General features: G+C 43.7%; 1 protein-coding gene across 2 annotated transcripts in view; it reads left to right on the forward strand.

The window, feature by feature from the left end:
- ASCC3 (activating signal cointegrator 1 complex subunit 3) overlaps positions 1-19,195 on the forward strand; it is a 677,124-nt gene that overhangs the window by 27,357 nt on the left and 630,572 nt on the right. The window lies entirely within an intron of this gene.

Raw genomic sequence — 19,195 nt, forward strand, 5'->3', positions numbered from 1 at the left:
TGTATGTTCTACAATACAACTACCACAGTTGTATGTTTTATGACCGTCCTTTGCTTCTTACCTTTCACCAGGGGTTCTTGAGTTCACAATAAAATTTTCACTACAGATGCAGAATGTACAGTATAGTTAAAATGAACCGACAAAAATAGATTCAAGGGCAAAGCACCAAATATATAAATTCCTAAAAGACCTACTGCCAAACCAATGCCCCAGCTGATCAGTTAAAGTCTTTAAGCAATCATTAATACAGACTTGGAGTTTTTGAAATGCATATATGTCTAAATGACAATGTCATTATAAATTAATATATATAAATATACTTCCAAAACCGTAAGATTTGTTTGTTTTACTCCCAAATATACAAAAGCAGATAGTTTCTCCTTAAATGGCTGCTGTTGATACTGAAACCTTCAGAGATTGCTAGAACTAAGCTGTCGAAGCACTCATCCGATCACTGCCTCTGCTCTCCAGCTGAAGACAGACTAAGTAAGTAAAAAGTCTTTTGAGCCTGTGTTCAACTAGCAAGCAGAGACAGCGGTTAGATGAGTTTTTCTGGTGCTTTGTCCTAGCAATCATTGAGGGGCCGCAGCACCCGAACCCCCACCGATCAAAAATGTTGACATGTTCCTGTGATGTGTCAAACGTTTTTGGGAACGAAACAGGACATAAGTTTACGTCGTCAGCGCATGGTTCTTAAAGGGGTTGTCTCGCGAAATCAAGTGGGTCTATACACTTCTGTATGGCCATATTAATGCACTTTGTAATATACATCGTGCATTAAATATGAGCCATACAGAAGTTATTCACTTACCTGCTCCGTTGCTAGCGTCCTCGTCGCCATGGTTCCGTCTAATTTCGGTGTCTTCTTGCCTTTTTAGACGCGCTTGCGCAGATCCGTCTTCTCCCTTCTTCTCCCTTCGGCTCCGCTCGGCAGCATCGGCATTTTGGCTCCGCCCCCTTGTACGCATCATCGCGTAGCTCCGCCCCATGATGTGTGCCGGTTCCAGCCTCCTGATTGGCTTGAATCGGCACGTGATGGGGGCGGAGCTACGTGATGATGCGTACAAGGGGGCGGAGCCAAAATGCCGATGCTGCCGAGCGGAGCCGAAGGGAGAAGAAGGGAGAAGACGGATCTGCGCAAGCGCGTCTAAAAAGGCAAGAAGACACCGAAATTAGACGGAACCATGGCGACGGGGACGCTAGCAACGGAGCAGGTAAGTGAATAACTTCTGTATGGCTCATATTTAATGCACAATGTATATTACAAAGTGCATTAATATGGCCATACAGAAGTGTATAACCCCACTTGCTGCCGCGAGACAACCCCTTTAACGCAACAGGACATTAACTTACATCCTGTATTTTAAGTGTTGCTGCTGTTGCGCCGATACTGTAGTTACGGCTGATAACTGTAGTGGGATCAGTATATTAGTATAGTTAGTAAAGTGTGATCAGTCAGTGTAGTGTAAAAGTCCGTTTAGACAGATGATTAGCAGATTATGCAAAATGATCGCTCAAAAGCCATCTTTTGAGTGATCATCTTGCATAATCTGCTAAGTGGTACTAATGCCTATTAGCACCAATTAGCAGCGTGTGAACTGTCAGGAGCTGAATTTATTCAGCGGACCTCCTGCTTTTCTCTGAATAAATTCCTTTTGTTCTGCTACAGGGCTGACAGCTGAGACAATGTAATCAGCGCTCCCCAGGCAGAGCACAGCTTGCTGTCCATCTTATCAGCTGTTCTGCTGAACAACGGTTTTCAAGCCAAACTGAAAACCCTCATTTGACAGAAAACTGAAAGATGGGCACATTTAGACACAACAATTATCTCTCAAAAGATGGCTTTTGAGTGAATTTTGAGAGATAATCGTAGTGTCAAAATGGGCCTTCAGTGTAGTGTGATCTGTCAGTATATTAGTGTAATCAGTCTGTTGTTTCAATGTATTTAGTGTAATTTCTCATCCTGTCACTGTAAAAACAAAAAAAGGTTCTGCTGTGTACCCCTATACCTGTCCTGTAGTCAGCCATCCCATGGGTAGTCAGTGTAATGTCAAGGTATCCAGCAGTGTAAAAAAACAAAGCACAAGAACCAAAAGTTCTTGGTGTTCCCAACCCATTTTATGGTTGCCCCATCCCAGTGATCACCCAGTGTCCTGTGGTCACCTACCCAATTTATTTTTTGTGATGCTTTTTTTGGTGCACAATAAATATGCGAGTCTGAACCCCCCCCTGAGAAGACATCCGAGGACTGCCACTTCAAAGGACACAGATTTATCTGATGCTAAGTGGATTACCCCAAAACATTCAGACCCCACATCCCTGTCTTTACTGAGAACTAAAGGATACATTAAATGCAGTAGGGATCAGAGGGGTGGGCTTTTTAAAGTTGTTCTCCCCCCACCCACCCCACATGATTTTATTACCCACGTTGTTACCCAAATTAATTTATGTTCCCAAAATTTCATCCGAGAGAACCCAAACTCCAGTTTTGCAAAACCCCACAAATGGACCCCTGTGGATGCATCAGAAATCACAACATCTTGGGGCATTCTATTATGTATGGGGCTACTAAAGAAGCCAAACATTGGTGCCTACTGGAGCACAGATATTTTATACCACACCCTGATGTCAAGGATGCATTTTAAAGCAATCACTAAATTCTTGCATTATATTGAAAATACACACATTTTTTTTTCAAATCAAAATGTTAAGAAAAAAATTCACAAATCACCTGTGAGGTCAAAACGCTCCCTTCAACTCTCAATAAATTCCCTAAGGGGTATAGTTTCCAAAATGGGGTCAGTTCTTAGGGGTTTCAAATGAACTGCTACCTCGGGGGCTGCAAAAAACAATGTGGTATCTGAAAGTTATTCCAGCAAATTCTGCATTCCAAAAGCCAAATGGCTATCCTTCCCTTCTGAGCCCTGCCATGTGCCCAAATAGTAGTTTATGTCCACATGTGCGGCATTTCTAAAAACTGCAGAATCCGGGTCTTAAATTCTAAGTATTGTCTCTGTTAACTCCTGCTGTTATAGAAAAAATAGTTTTAAATGGAAAATCTGCATAAAAAATACAACTGTTGTGATGCACTTTTCTCTTGAATTCCTATAAAATGCCATTTTGAATACTTTGAGGGGTGCAGTTTTGAAAATAGTGTGATCTATGGGTTTTTCTAATTATATAGGCTCTTAAAATCCATGTCAGAACTGAATTACTCCTTTAAAATAATCCACTTTTGAAATTCGCTAGTAAATGTGAAAAATACTACTAAATTTATATACTCTGTCCTAAAAAAGTAAAATTACACTTAAAAATGATTGTAATATAGTAGAAGTCCATGTAGACACAATTATTGCTCAAAAAGTGTGTAAATGAAGGCTCACGCTGTATGCAGAAGACAAGCGGAATCGCTATCTTCTGCATACAGCTGTTGTCTTCTCAGAGCGCTCAGCTGATATACAGCTGAGCGCTCCGAGCGGAGTATGCAGAACACAACTGGAGTGCTGTCTTCTGAATACTTCTGCTGTGTTTATGGAGCACTTAGCTGGTATACAGCTGAGCACTCTAAGCAGGGTACACAGAAGACAGCTGGACCACTGTCTTTTGCATACGCCTGCTGTGTTCACGGAACACTCAGCTGATATACAGCTGAGCTCTCTGAGCGGGGTATACAGAAGACAGCTGCGGCGCTGTCTTCTGCATACGTCTGCTGAGTTCTCCGAGTGGAATATCAGCACTTTTAGCACTTAGACATAACATCAGTGAAACTGGATCTGATTGTATACTTGAGGGATAGTATCCATTACCCGCTCCTCTTACATAGGTCAATAGGTTCCTGATGAACTACCAATCAAGTATGGAAATGTGTCGAACTCCATGAACAAAAATTATTATATTGTAAATGAACCACAGGCCAAAAAGTATTACATATTAAGTGAAAATAACCAAACCCATGTATCTAGAGTGGGAAATTAGCGTTGGCACTTTTATTGTAATACGCTAACCCACTCTTTAAAGGACAATACACAAAATTTCCATCAATAACCTTAGGGGATCAGACCTCCTCTGTTACTCTTACTGACAGTCAGGACAGTCAAATTTTTGGACATTGACCTCTAGTAGAGTATCCTTCATGGGTATTAGTGTATCTTGACGCAACCAGGAAGTCCTGGTGGAGTCCGGATTGACAGGGGGGATGACGCCCCCTAAATCTGGTTGGATGCAGATGTCCTCATCGTGTAGGTCCTGGAAGTCAGTAAGCATTGCCAGCTGCGGAGCCCCGCTGCCTTACGAGCGGTGAGCGCTCATCCCTAGCGAGGGGTGGAGGAAAATTGAGAGGCGCGACGCAGCACACAGAAGCGCTAGCTCTCACTGCGACTGCTGAGTGGCCATGAGGGAACATTGCGGCGCCGGGCGGCAGGCTGTCCCCACGGAGGCGGACCACCGCAGCGGCCAGTGGCAAAATTGGGGTGATCAGGGGAGCGTCTGTCAGCCAGCACTGAGCCTGCAAGAACTGGCTGCATGCTGCAGTGAGGTGGGGGCCAGCGGGGAGCCAGGAACTGGTTGTCCGCTTAGAGTGATGGCTGCATGCTGCACATAGCTTAATGGCTGCCATGCAGCCTTAGCCTGACGGTTCTTTCGCTTCTTACCCTTACATTATTACGTGTGACTACTGCCATGTAACTGCGGTAGCATGGCAGCATTTACATTTATAATGTAAGGCAAAGAAGGGAACTAACCATCAGCCTAAGGCTGCAGGGCAGCCATTCATCCATTTTCAGTGTGCAGCTATAGGACCTTACACACTTGGCCCTATCGGGAGCTAGGGGTGTGAGAGGGGCGTTCCTCCTGTCAAACCCCTAGCTTCTGATGGCGTTAAGGTACACTAATACCTCCTTCATGTAGGTGTCCTTAATGTGAACTGTGTCTGAGTTTAGTATATGTGTGTTCGTCTAGACTGCCTTCACTGGTTCTCCCCTGACCGTGTGAGCAAGACGTACGCGACCTAACCTTGTGCCCTGCTTTTAACAATTTAAAATGAAGTTTAGAATTTTATTATATGTCAATACCGTAAAAAGGTCAATTTCAAACGATCCAGCAATTTTATTTATATATATATATATATATATAATAGCGATATTCATTTAGTGTAAAAGTTCTTTTAGACATCCCTATTTAGTGATATTGGTTATTGGTATGACTGCAGCATATAACTGGTAAGGCTAGGGAAGCAGCCAGCATATTGTACCCTAAACTTTATAAACTTTTATGTAGTGAGAATGTTTTGTGCGACTTATTGGATTCCGCCATCCTGACGCAGGTAACTGTCTGCGTTGTGGAGTCAACAGACAGCCTAATTAAAGGGCTGATTAGATGAACAAGTGCTCAACTTCTCACAACTGATCCGAAGAAAGACGACCATATGGGACAGTCAGATGGCATGTGTGCTGCCAGATAACATGACCTAAAGTCCATTGCACTCCTCACCTTGGGATCAGCTATAGTTCTACATTGAGAGACAGAAATCTATCAGCCTCCCATCCTCTCCCGGCAGCCCACCATCTTCCCCCTCTTTTTCTTCACCCTGGCTGAAGAGAGAACTGACAGAAAAAGGGTTCAACGTTCCCGAATACTTACAATGTCTTATCGCTCCTGAAACCCTTGTTAGGTTTGCAGTTGACATAGAGACCGATTGACACCCTGATATTTTGAATGGGGTTAAAAAACCCAAGAAGTTTAATGACTGGTTTGGCATTGTGTCTGTTGTTTTGGGAACGGCTCTTTTGACTTCTTTTGAATGCCACCACCGCCATTTTTTTGCCACCTCCCTTCCCTAGGTTTAGAAAGCGTTGAGTTGCTAGCTGATTATCGTAGACTGAAGCAGAGCTGTGCTGCTGGCATACTACAGAACAGTAGAGTTGCAGAGCTTTTCTTAATTATAGTTATTAATAGCCTATCCGTTAAAACATACCGTCACCGTCTTTGTTTAGCTCTTATCTCTAGCCATATCTTTGTTAAATTTTTAAAAAAAAGGCTCAGGTGACAAAATGCAGGGAACTGATGTAGAAACTGTGTGCAACTGGAACTAGTTGGAATGCCTTCAAAATCTGTAATGGACATATATCTCTCTGGATGAATTATCCCCCTTGTCTCCCAAACAGATTGTGCAGTTCAGTTTGTCTCAGATTAATCTAAAACAAAAAAATGCTATAAAATAGTATAAATAATGCTGTGTAACTGCATTTCCTTCATTCTGGATGCTTCCCATTAACAATAATAGATAAACAGCAGTTTTACATGTATATAAAGCATTGCAGAATAGAGCCCCTGAGGTCTAAACAGCAGTCAGAATCTATTAAGCTAACAGCACACAGAAGAGCAACTTGTGTGCATCACGTAAAATCTGCTGAAGCCCTAAATGGTACTGTAATAGATGTTTTACAGTATTGCCAGCAGGTTTTATTGGACAAACTGTAATTGGGAACCCAGTGCACCCAATTTTTATGACATGAAGATGGTATATAGAAGCAGAGATTTTACGAAGCTGGCTTCATTTCATAGAGAAACAGCTTAAACGTTTTAGTCACCAGTGCAAATGCCCACATGCCAGTTTTTTTTTATTTTTTTTTTTTACAAGCTTCCTTTTTATACAAAGCAAAGGCAAGTTTTTTTTTCACACATCTTGAAAGGATATTTCCATTATATACATTTATAGCATATCCGAAAGGCATTATATAATTGCAGCCACCTCTCGGAGAGAGCAAATTACATATGAATTTACACAGCCAGCAGTAAAAGCAATTGGATCTGCAGAATGCAAGGCTCACTATACTTTTACCCCTTCACCCTTTGCAAAACTAAGCAGTGTAGGAGGTTAGTCCCTAAGGCCTCCCTCACACAGATGTTTTTTAACAGCGTTTAGCACTGCCTTTTTAGCGCAGCTCTTAACGCTGCACAACGCTCCAATTAATTTCAATGGGGCAGTTCACACAAGCGTCAAAACGCAGAGTCTTCAGCACTGTACTTTGACAGCGATACATGTCCTATCTTTGCAGCCCTGCGTCGCCCATTGAAATGAATGGGCAGCGTTAGCAGCGCTGCTGAAAACGCGGCACAACTTGGGGCCATGTTTAGGGCAGTGCTAAACGCAGCACTAGCTGCACTACCAAAAAAAAAAAAAATTATACTCACCGATGCTGCTGTCGTCGGGTCCCTAGCACTGCTTTTTGGGGTTCTGGGCACTTGTCAGAGAATCTTTTGCTAGTTACGGGGTTTGAAGACCCCGCCTCCAGCAAGAGATTGCTCTGATTGGCTAATTCAGAGCGAATCAAAGCCAGCACTGGATGCACCAATCACAGTCATTTAATGAATGAATGGCTTGTGGCTCAGCCAATCAGAGCAATCTCTTGCTGGAAGAGTGGTTTTGAAACCTTGTTACCAGCAAGACATGCTCTGCAGGCACAGATAAGTGCCTGGAAGCCTGCAGGGACAGCAGACGGCGCCTACTATTTTTTTTTCCAGCTTCCTTGGCTGCATTATCAGCTGTGCTGGAAACGCAGCCAGTACGCTGGCATAATGCATGGAGCAGTCTTGCTCCATACATCACGGCACCTGGGGGACTACAGGAGAAAGGAGAAGATCGCCAAGGAGAAGATGCGGTAAGAAGACTGCCTTGGGAGGAATAGGTAAGTATTGATTTTTTTTTTCTAATGACAGAACCCCTTTAAAAAAGTGGCACCTACAGTAGGCAGTCAGACGTTGCGGGCAATTATTTTGCTGCAGAAACAATGTGTTATTATATTGCGGCCAGTCCGATGCATTGCAATCCTTGTAATATGAGGAGGGCCCACGTCTGTCAGTACAGTGCAGATCCATTGTAGTTCTTAGACGGGGTTCTGAGTGGGGTACCTTCTTTATGACATGTGCATTGTCACCCCAAGCCTCTTTATTCCTTCATAAACGACCTAGTCATTCAGCGAGTATTTGCTGATCGGGGACATGTTCAGACAGCTCTATGATCAGACAAATAAACGTTCGTATGAATGTTTGTGCCCGATCAGTGGGGTCATGTGAATGGGGCTTCATGTCCCTTTCTAGATCCTAAAAAGGTTGGACACTGCTTTCATCTATATCTAAGCATAGCATTTCCTGCAGCCTTGACATATAAGACCGTGTTATGGGGTCACAATCTCTCACACTGTGAAATCTCCCGTTTAGATCTTTCTTTTTTCTAGGGGATTGTGTCCTGGTGTCCTGTCAATTCACCCTACAGAGAAATAGAAAACTTTTTCAATTTTCACCATTTAGAATACATCTGCTCTACTGAAATTAAATCAAAAGGGCATTAAATAGAACCATATAAACTATATCTAATTAAGAGGTATTAAGAAAAGATGGAATTGCAGCAAATGACTGCTCAGAACCCTGAAAGTAATGAAACAATACTATAAAACGTGTAAGTGAAATGTAGCTTATAATTGAATGTAATTGCTTATGTGTTCCCATTCCTTTCTGATGTGTCAGAAAACAAAGCCTTTTTAATTTAGGCACTTGTTTCATTGATCCCCAGAGACACTGCATAAATCATTCAGCTTTTGAAGCCTTTTCAAGAAATATTGGATTTTAGGGTCTTTTTACATTTCACTTTAGTACACAATACACATGAGAGCAAAAGAAAATACCAGCTAAATGCACTGCTGGTTTAGCTATGCATTGAAAGCTATTCCACTAGAATCTCTGCTGGAATGACTGAAATGCATACGTTTTAAGAAGGAAAAGTCATATATTGCAAAGAAACTGGCGTTCTTTGTCTGCATTCGAAAATTGGAAAGATCAATTGCAAAAAGTGACACCATTTTCCACCCTCTTGACTGTTTTCTGTTTATGGGTTTAGATGAAAATGGTGCAGCATCACACTTCATTTAGGGTGCCTTCACACTTGCGATCACGTATCCCTGCTTTTTTTTAACGCAAATGTCTGTAGGACTTTCTAATGTTAACAATGCATCACATAAAAAATCTCAAAGCACAAACTTTGCATTTCTAACATTAAAAAGTCCTATTGACATGTGCATTAAAAATACGCAGTGATAGCGTGATTGCAAATGTGAAGGCACTCTTATGAAATACAAGCCACACATTTTATGTTAAAATACTGTCGGCTAGCTATCTACAGAGCAGGCCTGGTGTCTGACATTGTAAGGGCTTGTTTGCATCAATGTGAGAGGTTCAGTTTGGAATTTCTGTCCCTGATCTCTGCTAGAAAACAAGACAAAATAGCACAGCAGGCTGTGTTATTTAGTCCTGTAAATTCCAGCAAAATGCCAGACTACTAGTCAGAAATCGAAGGACCCACAGCCCATCCGCTATTCACATTGCAGATAGGTCGTTGGTAACCGCGTCATCGCCCAGCGACTGTGCAGGAAAAATCAACGTTTGAAGAAAAAAAAAATCTGTGCTGCACATGTTCGACGGCGGCTCACCGCAACCATCCTCCGTACAGATAAAGACGACAAGAGACGCTGGCTGCGGTCAGGGTCTGCTTCTGCTTCATGTGAGACCCGTCTTATGTGAGCATAGTCCAAGATGAAAGTTAGTTAGCATGGAATCTTGAGGGTATACCTGGTCAATAGCTCTGTGACAGTTTATGTATGAGGGAAGTACACTTTCTAGATGCCCTACTGAAATTAAACTGGTGCCAATTGTTCTGCTTTTGCAGAATGTGCAGAAGGATATTCTATCAATTTTTGTTAGTGGGCATCTAACCTCTGGAATCAGCCTCTGAATGTGTACAGTAATTACATTGGAAAAGTCCGTTAGGGATGTAACCACAGCGGATCTAATTCTGATTCTCTCCTACTTCTTTGCCAACTTGACTGGGAATATAAGCCAAAACCAGGGTCTTCTCCAGATGGAAAAGATAACCTGGGTGAGAGGCCTATAATGTGGGTTGGGAGGGGTACAGTTTCTGCTTGTGGAGACGGCTAGTACAAATGCAGCAAAGTTTAAATTGACCCTCAACTCATTAAGATAACTTTCTGTTCCACGGTTTATTTCCCCTTTCAAATGATTTACAATGGGTGGTGTTGTGTTAAGTTTAGAGAACAGTAGCTTTTTTAATGGCTTAAGGTAGGTTTACATGTAGCGGAAATGCTGCGGAAAAAAATCTGCAGCATTTCTGCAGAATTTGACTTGAAATCAGCTGTTTTCACTCCCCTCGCCTCCAAAGTCTTTGCATCATCAGTGCTTCCTGCTCCAAGCGGACTTCAGTGAGTGCAGCGCCGCTGGTCAGGTGATGTGCAAGTGGCATCACCTGACCAGTGGCGCTGCGCTTCCTAGAGACTGTTGGGTACTGGTTAAAGGCAGCGCTGACAGTGAAAAGGCTTCAGAGCTGAGGGGAGTGTGATATGTTTTGAAATCAGCTGCTGGAACACAGCTGATTTCGAGTCAAAAACTGCACCGATGGTGTTGACTTTGACCCTGCTTTCCGCTGTAGAAATTCTGCAGGATTTTCGCTATTTGTAAACATACCCTACAGGTGAGAGAACGTGTTGCAACACATTCCCACAATGAAATTAGGGCCATGAAGTACTCCTCTGGGAAATTTAGCACACAAACTGAAAATGTTACAGTACCTCTGCGGCACTACCTATTAGAAGGTTGCTTTCCTACAATCATAGAATCCTAGAATGAGTTGGAAGGGACCTCCAGGGTCATCTTGTCCATCCCCCTGCTCAGTGCAGGATTCACTAAATCATCCCAGACAGATATTTGTCCAGCCTTTGTTTCAACACTTCCATTGAAGGAGAACTCGCCACCTCCCGTGGTAACCTCTTCCACTCATTGATCACCCTCACTGTCAGAAAAAGTTTTCTAATATCTAATCTCTGTCTCCTCCCTTTCAGTTTCATCCCATTGCCATTTTCCAATCTTCTGGGACTTTTCCTGTTCTCCAGGATTTCCCAAAGATTATGGCAAGTGGTTCAGTAATTACCTCTGCTGCTTCCTTTAGTATCCTAGGATGTAATTCATCTGGACCTTAAGACCTGAATTTATTTAAAGGGGTGGTCTCGCGAAACCAAGTGGGGTTATACACTTCCGTATGGCCATATTAATGCACTTTGTAATGTACATTGTGCATTAAATATGAGCCATACAGAAGTTATTCCACTTACCTGCTCCGTTGCTAGCGTCCTCGTCTCCATGGTTCCGTCTAAATTCGCTGGCAGCTTGCTTTTTTAGACGCGCTTGCGCAGTCCGGTCTTCTCCATTCAGCACGAGCCGCTTCAGTGTGCTCCCCGCTACAGCTCTTCTGCGCATGCGCAGACGAGCTGTCACTGCTCGGGAGCGCGCTGCAGCGGCCATTCTGTACCTTCCTCTGTTAGAGGAAGGTGCAGAAACTGGAGCTGCCCAGCGGAGAAGCCCAGCCCAGCAGCCCCGAGAAGCCTCCCAGGTAAGTGATTTGTCGGGGGGGGGGGGGGGCTGCCGCTGCGCCGGGGGGGGGGGCTGCCGCTGCGCCGGGGGGGGGGGCTGCCGCTGCGCCGGGGGGGGCTGCCGCTGTGATGGGGGAACTAGCGCTAGGCCGGGGGGGCTGTCGCTGCGCCGGGGGGGGGGCTGCTGCTGTGATGGGGGAACTAGCGCTAGGCCGGGGGGGCTGTCGCTGCGATGGGGGGGCTGTCGCTAGGCCGGGGGGGGCTGTCGCTGCGATGGGGGGGCTGCCGCTAGGCCGGGGGAACTAGCGCTGGGCTCCGGAACCTAGCGCTGGGCTCCGGGGCCTTCACCTGGGCTGAGGGTCTAGCGCTGGGGAGCCGGGGGCTAGCGCCGGTTACCTGCTGCCTGGCGGTGGGCGTCTGGTCGGCGGCTGCGATGCGTCCGGTTGCCATGGAGACACAGCTGGCGGCGTCTCGGGAGCGCGCACGTCGGGCTGCAGCGAGCGACGGGGAAAGAGCCGGTGGCCATCTTGAGGAAACTTTTATAAGTTGCTGAAACGCTGGAACGGTAAGTACGAACCAGCTAGAAATGTCATTTACAGGGGGGCTTAGTAATGTGTACTTAATGGGGGGGGACTGGGCAAAAAAAAAATTTAACTGCTTCCTCGAGACATCTCCTTTAAGTTAGCTAAGTGTTCCCTCACCATCTCTCTGCTTACAGATAGCCTGAATTCTTTTATTCCCCCCAAATAGCACAGGGAGGTTTAGTTGATGTTCTATCTACTTTCTGAGAGAAAACGGATACAAAATAGTAATTTAAAAGTTCGGCCTTCTAAACATCCTTCTTAACCAATTTACTATTTTCATCTTGTAAGCATCCAATAGCATCTTTGACTTTTTTCTTTCGCTTTTGACATGCCCCCGAAATCCTTTTTTATTGCTATTGGCCTCTGTTGCAAGCCTCAATTCATTATCAGCTTTAGCTTTTCTAACACTTGCCCTACAGTTTCTGAAGACCACATTATATTCTTCTTTGGATATTCCCCCCTCTTTCTATTCGATAAACATTTTTCTTTGTTTTTAACATGCGTGCAAGTTTTGTGTTCATCCATACTTGTCTCTTTAAAAGCTTCCCATTCTTCACGCCATGGTCTAGAAATCCAAATATTTGCTGATGGCACCGACGTAGCCGGTTGTTCACCTCTAGAGTCCTGTTCCATCTTCTTATTTCATGGCCATCGACTGGGAGGATGGATGAGAAGACCACCTGTGCTCCTAGCTCCTTCACCTTCTTTCCACGGTCTTCAAAGTTGTTTGCAGATAGTTGCAAGGTCCTTTTTTGCAACACTTCTTTTTCTCCATTCAAGAGGACTCTGTGTGTTTACCACACAGTCCTTTGTGGGTAGAGTCATGTCTTGCTAAATCTCTTTCTCCTCTGCTTTGTTCTTTGGGGTAGAGTCATTTCTTGCTGTACCTCTTTCTCCTCTGCTCTGTTCTTTGTGGGTAGAGTCATTTCTTGCTGTACCTCTTTCTCCTTCTGCTCAGGAACCAGTACCAGGACGCCCTGCATGAGAACCTGCTATAGTTCCCGAGCAGGATGGGTGCTGGCTGACTCCTGATCCTCCTGCTTTTTTGGGTCACATGCTTCCATTCCTCGGCTTCTGCAGGTACACTGGAAATTTCTTTTCCCTCAACATTTTGAAGACTTTCTTCTACTCTGTCAAGAAAATCCTCACATTCTTTAATAAGTTTTAATGTAGCTATTCTCTCCTGAAGACTCTGCAGCTTTTCCTCCAGTAGAGACACAAGCTTGCATTTCTCGCAGGTGAAGTTTGGCTTTTCTTGTGGTAGGTCTGTAAACATATAGCATACGTTGCTGGTCACCAAATGGCTCCTCTCCTTTTACATATTATCAGATGATGTTCACTTCCAAGCTTCTAAAAGTAAAAAATTGTAGTGAAGTTACTGATAGTGAAGACACAACTAAGTGAGCAAGTTAGACCTGGCTAATCCCGATAATCTTCCCACTTCCAGCGATTCTTTGCTTTTTCAAGAATGCACAGGGAATATGCAAATGATCTTCCTGCAGCTCCAGTCTCTGTTCTGGCTATGTCCTCCAAGTAGTTAGACCCGGCTAATCCCGACAATCTTCTCGCTTACATTGACTCTTTGCTCTCCCCAGAATGCACAGGGAATATGCAAATGATCTTCCTGCAGCTCCGATCTCTGTTCTGTAGAAGTCCATATCCTTTTATCAGGCCTTGTAACATGTCTGGGAATAATAGCCAAAATCAGAGTCTGAGGATTGGTTTTGTCTTCTATTCCCAGTTATATTCCTTAAAATTGTATAAAAAATGTGGGTTTTTAAGAATTTATGTTTTCTGCACCCAAACCTTTTTTAATGTTTGTTTAATTATAAGCCGTAGATGTGGATTTTCCCATTTATGGATGTACCATACAGTCGTGCTTTATCTTAAAAATATATTGTTGGTGCTATGTCTTCCCGGTAATGGCTTTGGGAGTAATTAATAGCTCTTATTTTGAGGCATCTTATTTGTTAACTACTTTAACAATGCCAAAGCCAAGGTCACTTTACACCTTAATTAAGACTGCTTGTAATGGGAGGATTATTTATTTCTGTATGCTGTAATTAATTCAGTGGGCTGTACATAAGGTTAAAAGCAGGTACTTGAGGATTTAAAAGCTCACTCGACATTTTGCTTTCACAAGTGAGCACATTAATTGACAGGTTACCTATGCTGAGGGCATACGCTAGTTTTGATTGCATCGCTGCAGAGAAGCAATTTCTCGCTTGTAATTTCAGTGGGATAAAGTGTTATTATTGAAGCTTATAACTTGTTTCAGTACATATTAGACAAGTAAATTGATTTGAAAGGAACCGCAAGACAGTCTTCCTCTCCGTGTATCTATCGCTAATCACAAGGCTTATATGTTGGCTTCCCGAGGGAAGTCTTGTAAGAGTGCTGAGATCATGCCTCAGAAGAATTGTGTGTTGCTCTCTTAATTTCTTTGAAGTGCTTTCTTCATCATATATTCTAGTATTTGGAATGATATCCGTTTGCATAATACTGTATAGCAATGTGACTATAAAAAAAAAATCATTACAACAGTGATTCAGCTAATTATAAAATGCACTGTTCATTTTCTCTGAGTACAGCTGATGCTCACGGCATAAAGTGCCTTGTCCCCTAAGGGAAAGTATTTTAGGACCACCGCACAAGTGATAGCGCATACTACAATCTTTTTCTTATGGATTTAGAAGAAATCCTGAGCAATACACTTCTGTGAATATTTGTAAGAGTTGGGTAACAACAATCGATAAAACAACCACAAGCGTGAGCCAATGGTGTCATGTTAAAAATGCCCTTTTTGATATATACGAATATGCACTTTTTTATGAAGTTTTTATTTTTTTTTTTTCTTTTACTAAGGCCTGTTTCAGACAAGCGTATTGTAGTACAGATGTGTATTACAAATGTCTTCCAGATGGCATCGTTACAACCGTATGTCATCAATGCTTTCATCAGCGTTTGCCTCCGTATGCCATACTTTCTACCGGATAAATGCTTAGCAGTAATTGGCCAATAGAAAAGAATAGTAATACGGAGGCAAATGCACAGATAGTGCTATGTTTTTAAAAACGACAGTGAAAAATACAGATAGTTAATTAGTGTATTACATTCCACAAAATACAGACCGGATATGGAGATAAAATATTTTTATTTGTAAGTGCACAAACATGGTGATACGCAGATGCACACGCTGGCAAAATGCTGCGTTTTACCATACAGTCATGTGAGCCCGGCCTAAAACTGCTTACATGGGTGAGTGCGATGTAAGTCATTGAAAAAGTGAAAAACTGACCGTTTCGCCTGCGATTTCGCTGTGGGTTCGAGAAAATCTGCAGCAGATTTTTCGATCTCGGAAAATTGGTCCGAGAGAATAATCGACCGTGTGCAGTAACCTATCAAAATCAATTAGATCTTTTCCCATGTGATTTCTCTTCATCTCACAATTGGACAGAACCCACATGGAAAAATCTCTGTGTAAACACAGCCTTATATTCTGCAAAACAGCAACACAATTATGACTACAGTATGGCATTTTTGAATCATTATCACTGCTCTGGAACCATTGTGGGATCTTGAAATTATACAAAAGGATTTGTTTTCAAAGTATAATAATTATGCCCCTCTAAGAGGCAACTGCCATGACATCTTTCGCTGCAGTGCTTGGCAAACAGGGGAAGCCTTAGAGGAGGTGGGGTAAACTGCACAATGGTACTGTTGTATTATGTTGCCACAAGAAGTTAGGGGTGGGGACATAATACAGCAGTGTTGACATTTGGTGACTCCCCCAGCTTCTGATTGGCTGTGGGCGCTTTCCAGCAAACCTGTTCCGGCCCCCTTATTCCCTTCTCCCACTGCTATGTGGTGGCCGATAGGGAAATGTGGAGTTACCGCTCCTGAATTCCCCATGCCATCACTCACCCCCGGCCCTCTTGCTGATCCTGTCGACGCTCATGCCATCAGTCACCCCCGGCACGGCCTGTCAGCGCTCCTGCCATCACTCACCCCCGACCCTCTGCCTGCTCCAGTCAGTGCTGCCACGCTCTGGTGCACAGCTGTCACTCACCCCACCCCAGCGCTGTGTCTTCTCCTTACCTGCTCCTCTCTCCCCTCACGTGTGCAGGGCCTCCTGGGTGCTGCCACTCACCCCTCTTTTTTTCCTTCGGCGCAGCAGCAGCGTGGGGGTGAGGGGTTCACACTGCAGGGGACATTCGGTTACACAGGTGGCAAGGTCCTGGCAGCGCTGGTTCAAGTGTACTGAGCAGTGGCGTAGCAATAAAAAAAAAATCATAGTCACAGGGCCATTATCTAGGCGAGCCCGAGAGGCCCCCTCACCGCTGACTTGAACTGACAAATTACAGACAATATGATGCCTTCCTCCTGTCACTGAGTTGGCGCTGCCTGGGAAACCCTTTTGAACTCCCAATTGCATTCACTGCTCTGTGAGGAGTATGTCACCTTTCCAGCAGTAAATGTAATGTGTCTGTGTGTATATTCCTCCTAATCCGTTTCAGGAGAGATGTCTGGCTGCCTGCGGTTCCCTCATTCAAAATCAGCTGTTTGCCAGGGATGTCGGGTACTGTTTGTGCTGGGGAACACATTCTTAGGGGGACTTAGTCTGATATCTAAACCCACTTGCATTTCAGTTCATCAAGCTGCGTTTTCCTCTCTTGCATACCTATGTTCTGATAACACTCACTGTACAGGTGGTGGGCATGCTGTGGTGGGATTATTGCTCATTTCAGTCATTATATAGTGCATTTTGTTCAAAAACAATATGGTGGTGATATTCAATCACTGTATGGTGGTAATATTTAGTCCTGTCATTTGATAACTACAAACGGTTATGAGTAATATTTTTTTTTTATAAAACCCCCTGTGCACAACACCTCCTAAATATCTTGAATGTGACCGTCTTGTTAGTTCAGCATTTCATATTTGGGGTCCCATTTGTAATTGTGCCCAAGGCCACACTTTCTCTAGAAGCTGACATGGCAGCAGTGTTGCCACATGGCTGTGTCTGTCAGTGCAGCTCTGCTACGGTCCCGCAGTAACAGACATAGCCCACAGACATGTATGGCACGGTGTTTGGTGTTGCAGTCAATCGTAGCCTTCCTCTCACTGGAGATTGCATCGGGACAGCTGCATAATCTCACAATGATTTACAGTCATGGCGTTTTCATATTGTACATGACTTTAGGGGAGATTAAAATGCTGGGGACTTTACATTTTAGACATACTGACAGAATTTCAGAAATCTGCTTGATTCAAGTACTATGCAGGTCTGACAATTGTTTTGTGTGGTGTTACTTGTGAAACATCGTTACTCTACCTAATGATAGATACAGTACGTGTGTAGAAAAAGTTGGTTTTATGTAGTAAAAAAATATGCTGAGTGCTGAAAATGGCTAATCTAATACATTCTTAGTAGATCCTTTGAAAATGCTGAAGAATCCTAATGTTTTAAACTTCAATTTGGTAGGTTTAGCATGTGTGATGGATAATCCTATTTCCTGGGTGGCTTTGTAATCAGATTTCTCAGTAGGCTCTATACTAAGATTTAAATACATTGATTTAGCACACAAATCTGACTTTTTCTCCACTCTGTTAAAGGGAAGCTGTCAGGTTGGCTAAGCGTCCTTTGCTGTGGGCAGCAGGGCATGGTGACAGACTTGTGACCTCTGAAAGCAGTCTCTGTGTCACTATGGGGACCTAGCAGATTCCCTCTAATACTTAAAACAAGAATAATATTGCAGTAGGATTTTTAGTGATGGCAGTAAGCAATGTGAGGCCGGCTGCACACGAGCAGGTCGGATTCTGTATGCGGGAGCCTGGAGCAGAATCTGGTCCTGACTGCAGCTGGTGTCTGCGCATACCTCTCTCTTTTCTTCTTTATCCGGACTGCGAATGGCTGCAGCGATCCGCCGTCAGACGTGCAGTACATTTTTTTTTTTTTAATGTTTTATTTTCCTGTGCTGTCGCTACGCGATGATATGGAATCCGCGACCTTGCCACAATGTCAATTGCAGACGGGCTGCAGGTCTGACGTCTTCCGTTCAGTGGAAACTGCCCACGTGGAATCTGTGCAACAATAGAATATGCTGCGATTTTTTTCCCCGCGAGTGGAAATCTCAATTGCTCGTGTGAGCATGCGAATGTTCTACTTTTGCTAATGGATGCGGAATGCCGCGGATTATCTGCATAAATGACAATCGTAGATTCGATATTCCAAATCCGTCTGTGTGCAGCCAGCCTTATGGTGATGATCCATTCCATTTTACTCGAGTAAAGGTGCTTTTAGATGGAACGATTATCGTTCAAACGAGCAAAAGTAAACAATAATCATTCAGTCTAAATGCATGAGAATGACTGAACGATGAACTATAATCATTCACTTTTCGTTTGTCGTTCATTTTATGCATGTATAGCAGCACTATATATACAATATTGTTTGTTTTTGGTATCAACCCTTTAACTACCAGACAATTCCTAGAGGTTTTTTTTGTCTTCATGTTACACGAACTATAACTTTTTCTTACTTTTTCCATTGACATAGCCATATGATGGCTTGTTTCTGCGGGAAGAGTTGTATGTTTAACCCCTTAAGGACATGGCCTATTTTGGGCTTAAAGACGCAACGATTTTTGGCGGATTTTCATCTCCATTTTTCAAAAGCCATAACTTTTTTACTTTTCTGTCGATGCGGCCGTATAAGAGCTTGTTTTTTTGTGTGGCGACCTGTAGTTTTTGATGGTGCCATTTTTGAGTACATAGACTATTTTGTAAAACTATTATTATTCTTTTTATGACAACAGGGAGAGAAAACAATTCTGCCATAGTTTTTTTTTTTTACAGGTTTAATCATGCAGCATAAATGAGACAATCCATTTTTCCCCCAGTCGTCTCCACGACAGCACCAATGAGATTGCCTCCTCCTGGTAGGACAGGAACATACTGAGAGGTTAAAAGCTCCCCCCCTTCCCCACTTTCCTCAGTGTCTTCCTGTCCTGCCAGGAGGCAGGATCTATGAGAGGAGCTGGTGGAGAAGCCAGCGAAAGCATACAGGCGGATCGGAAGGCAGTGGCTCACCCTGTCATCCCTTCGCAGCCAGACGACTCCCGGGACGCCACATCAGGGTGGTAACCCCCGGGCCAGGTTCCTCCCGCGGCGGCCCAT

The sequence above is a fragment of the Eleutherodactylus coqui genome, chromosome 1 (genome assembly GCF_035609145.1).
Source record: "Eleutherodactylus coqui strain aEleCoq1 chromosome 1, aEleCoq1.hap1, whole genome shotgun sequence".
Lineage (NCBI taxonomy): Eukaryota > Metazoa > Chordata > Amphibia > Anura > Eleutherodactylidae > Eleutherodactylus > Eleutherodactylus coqui.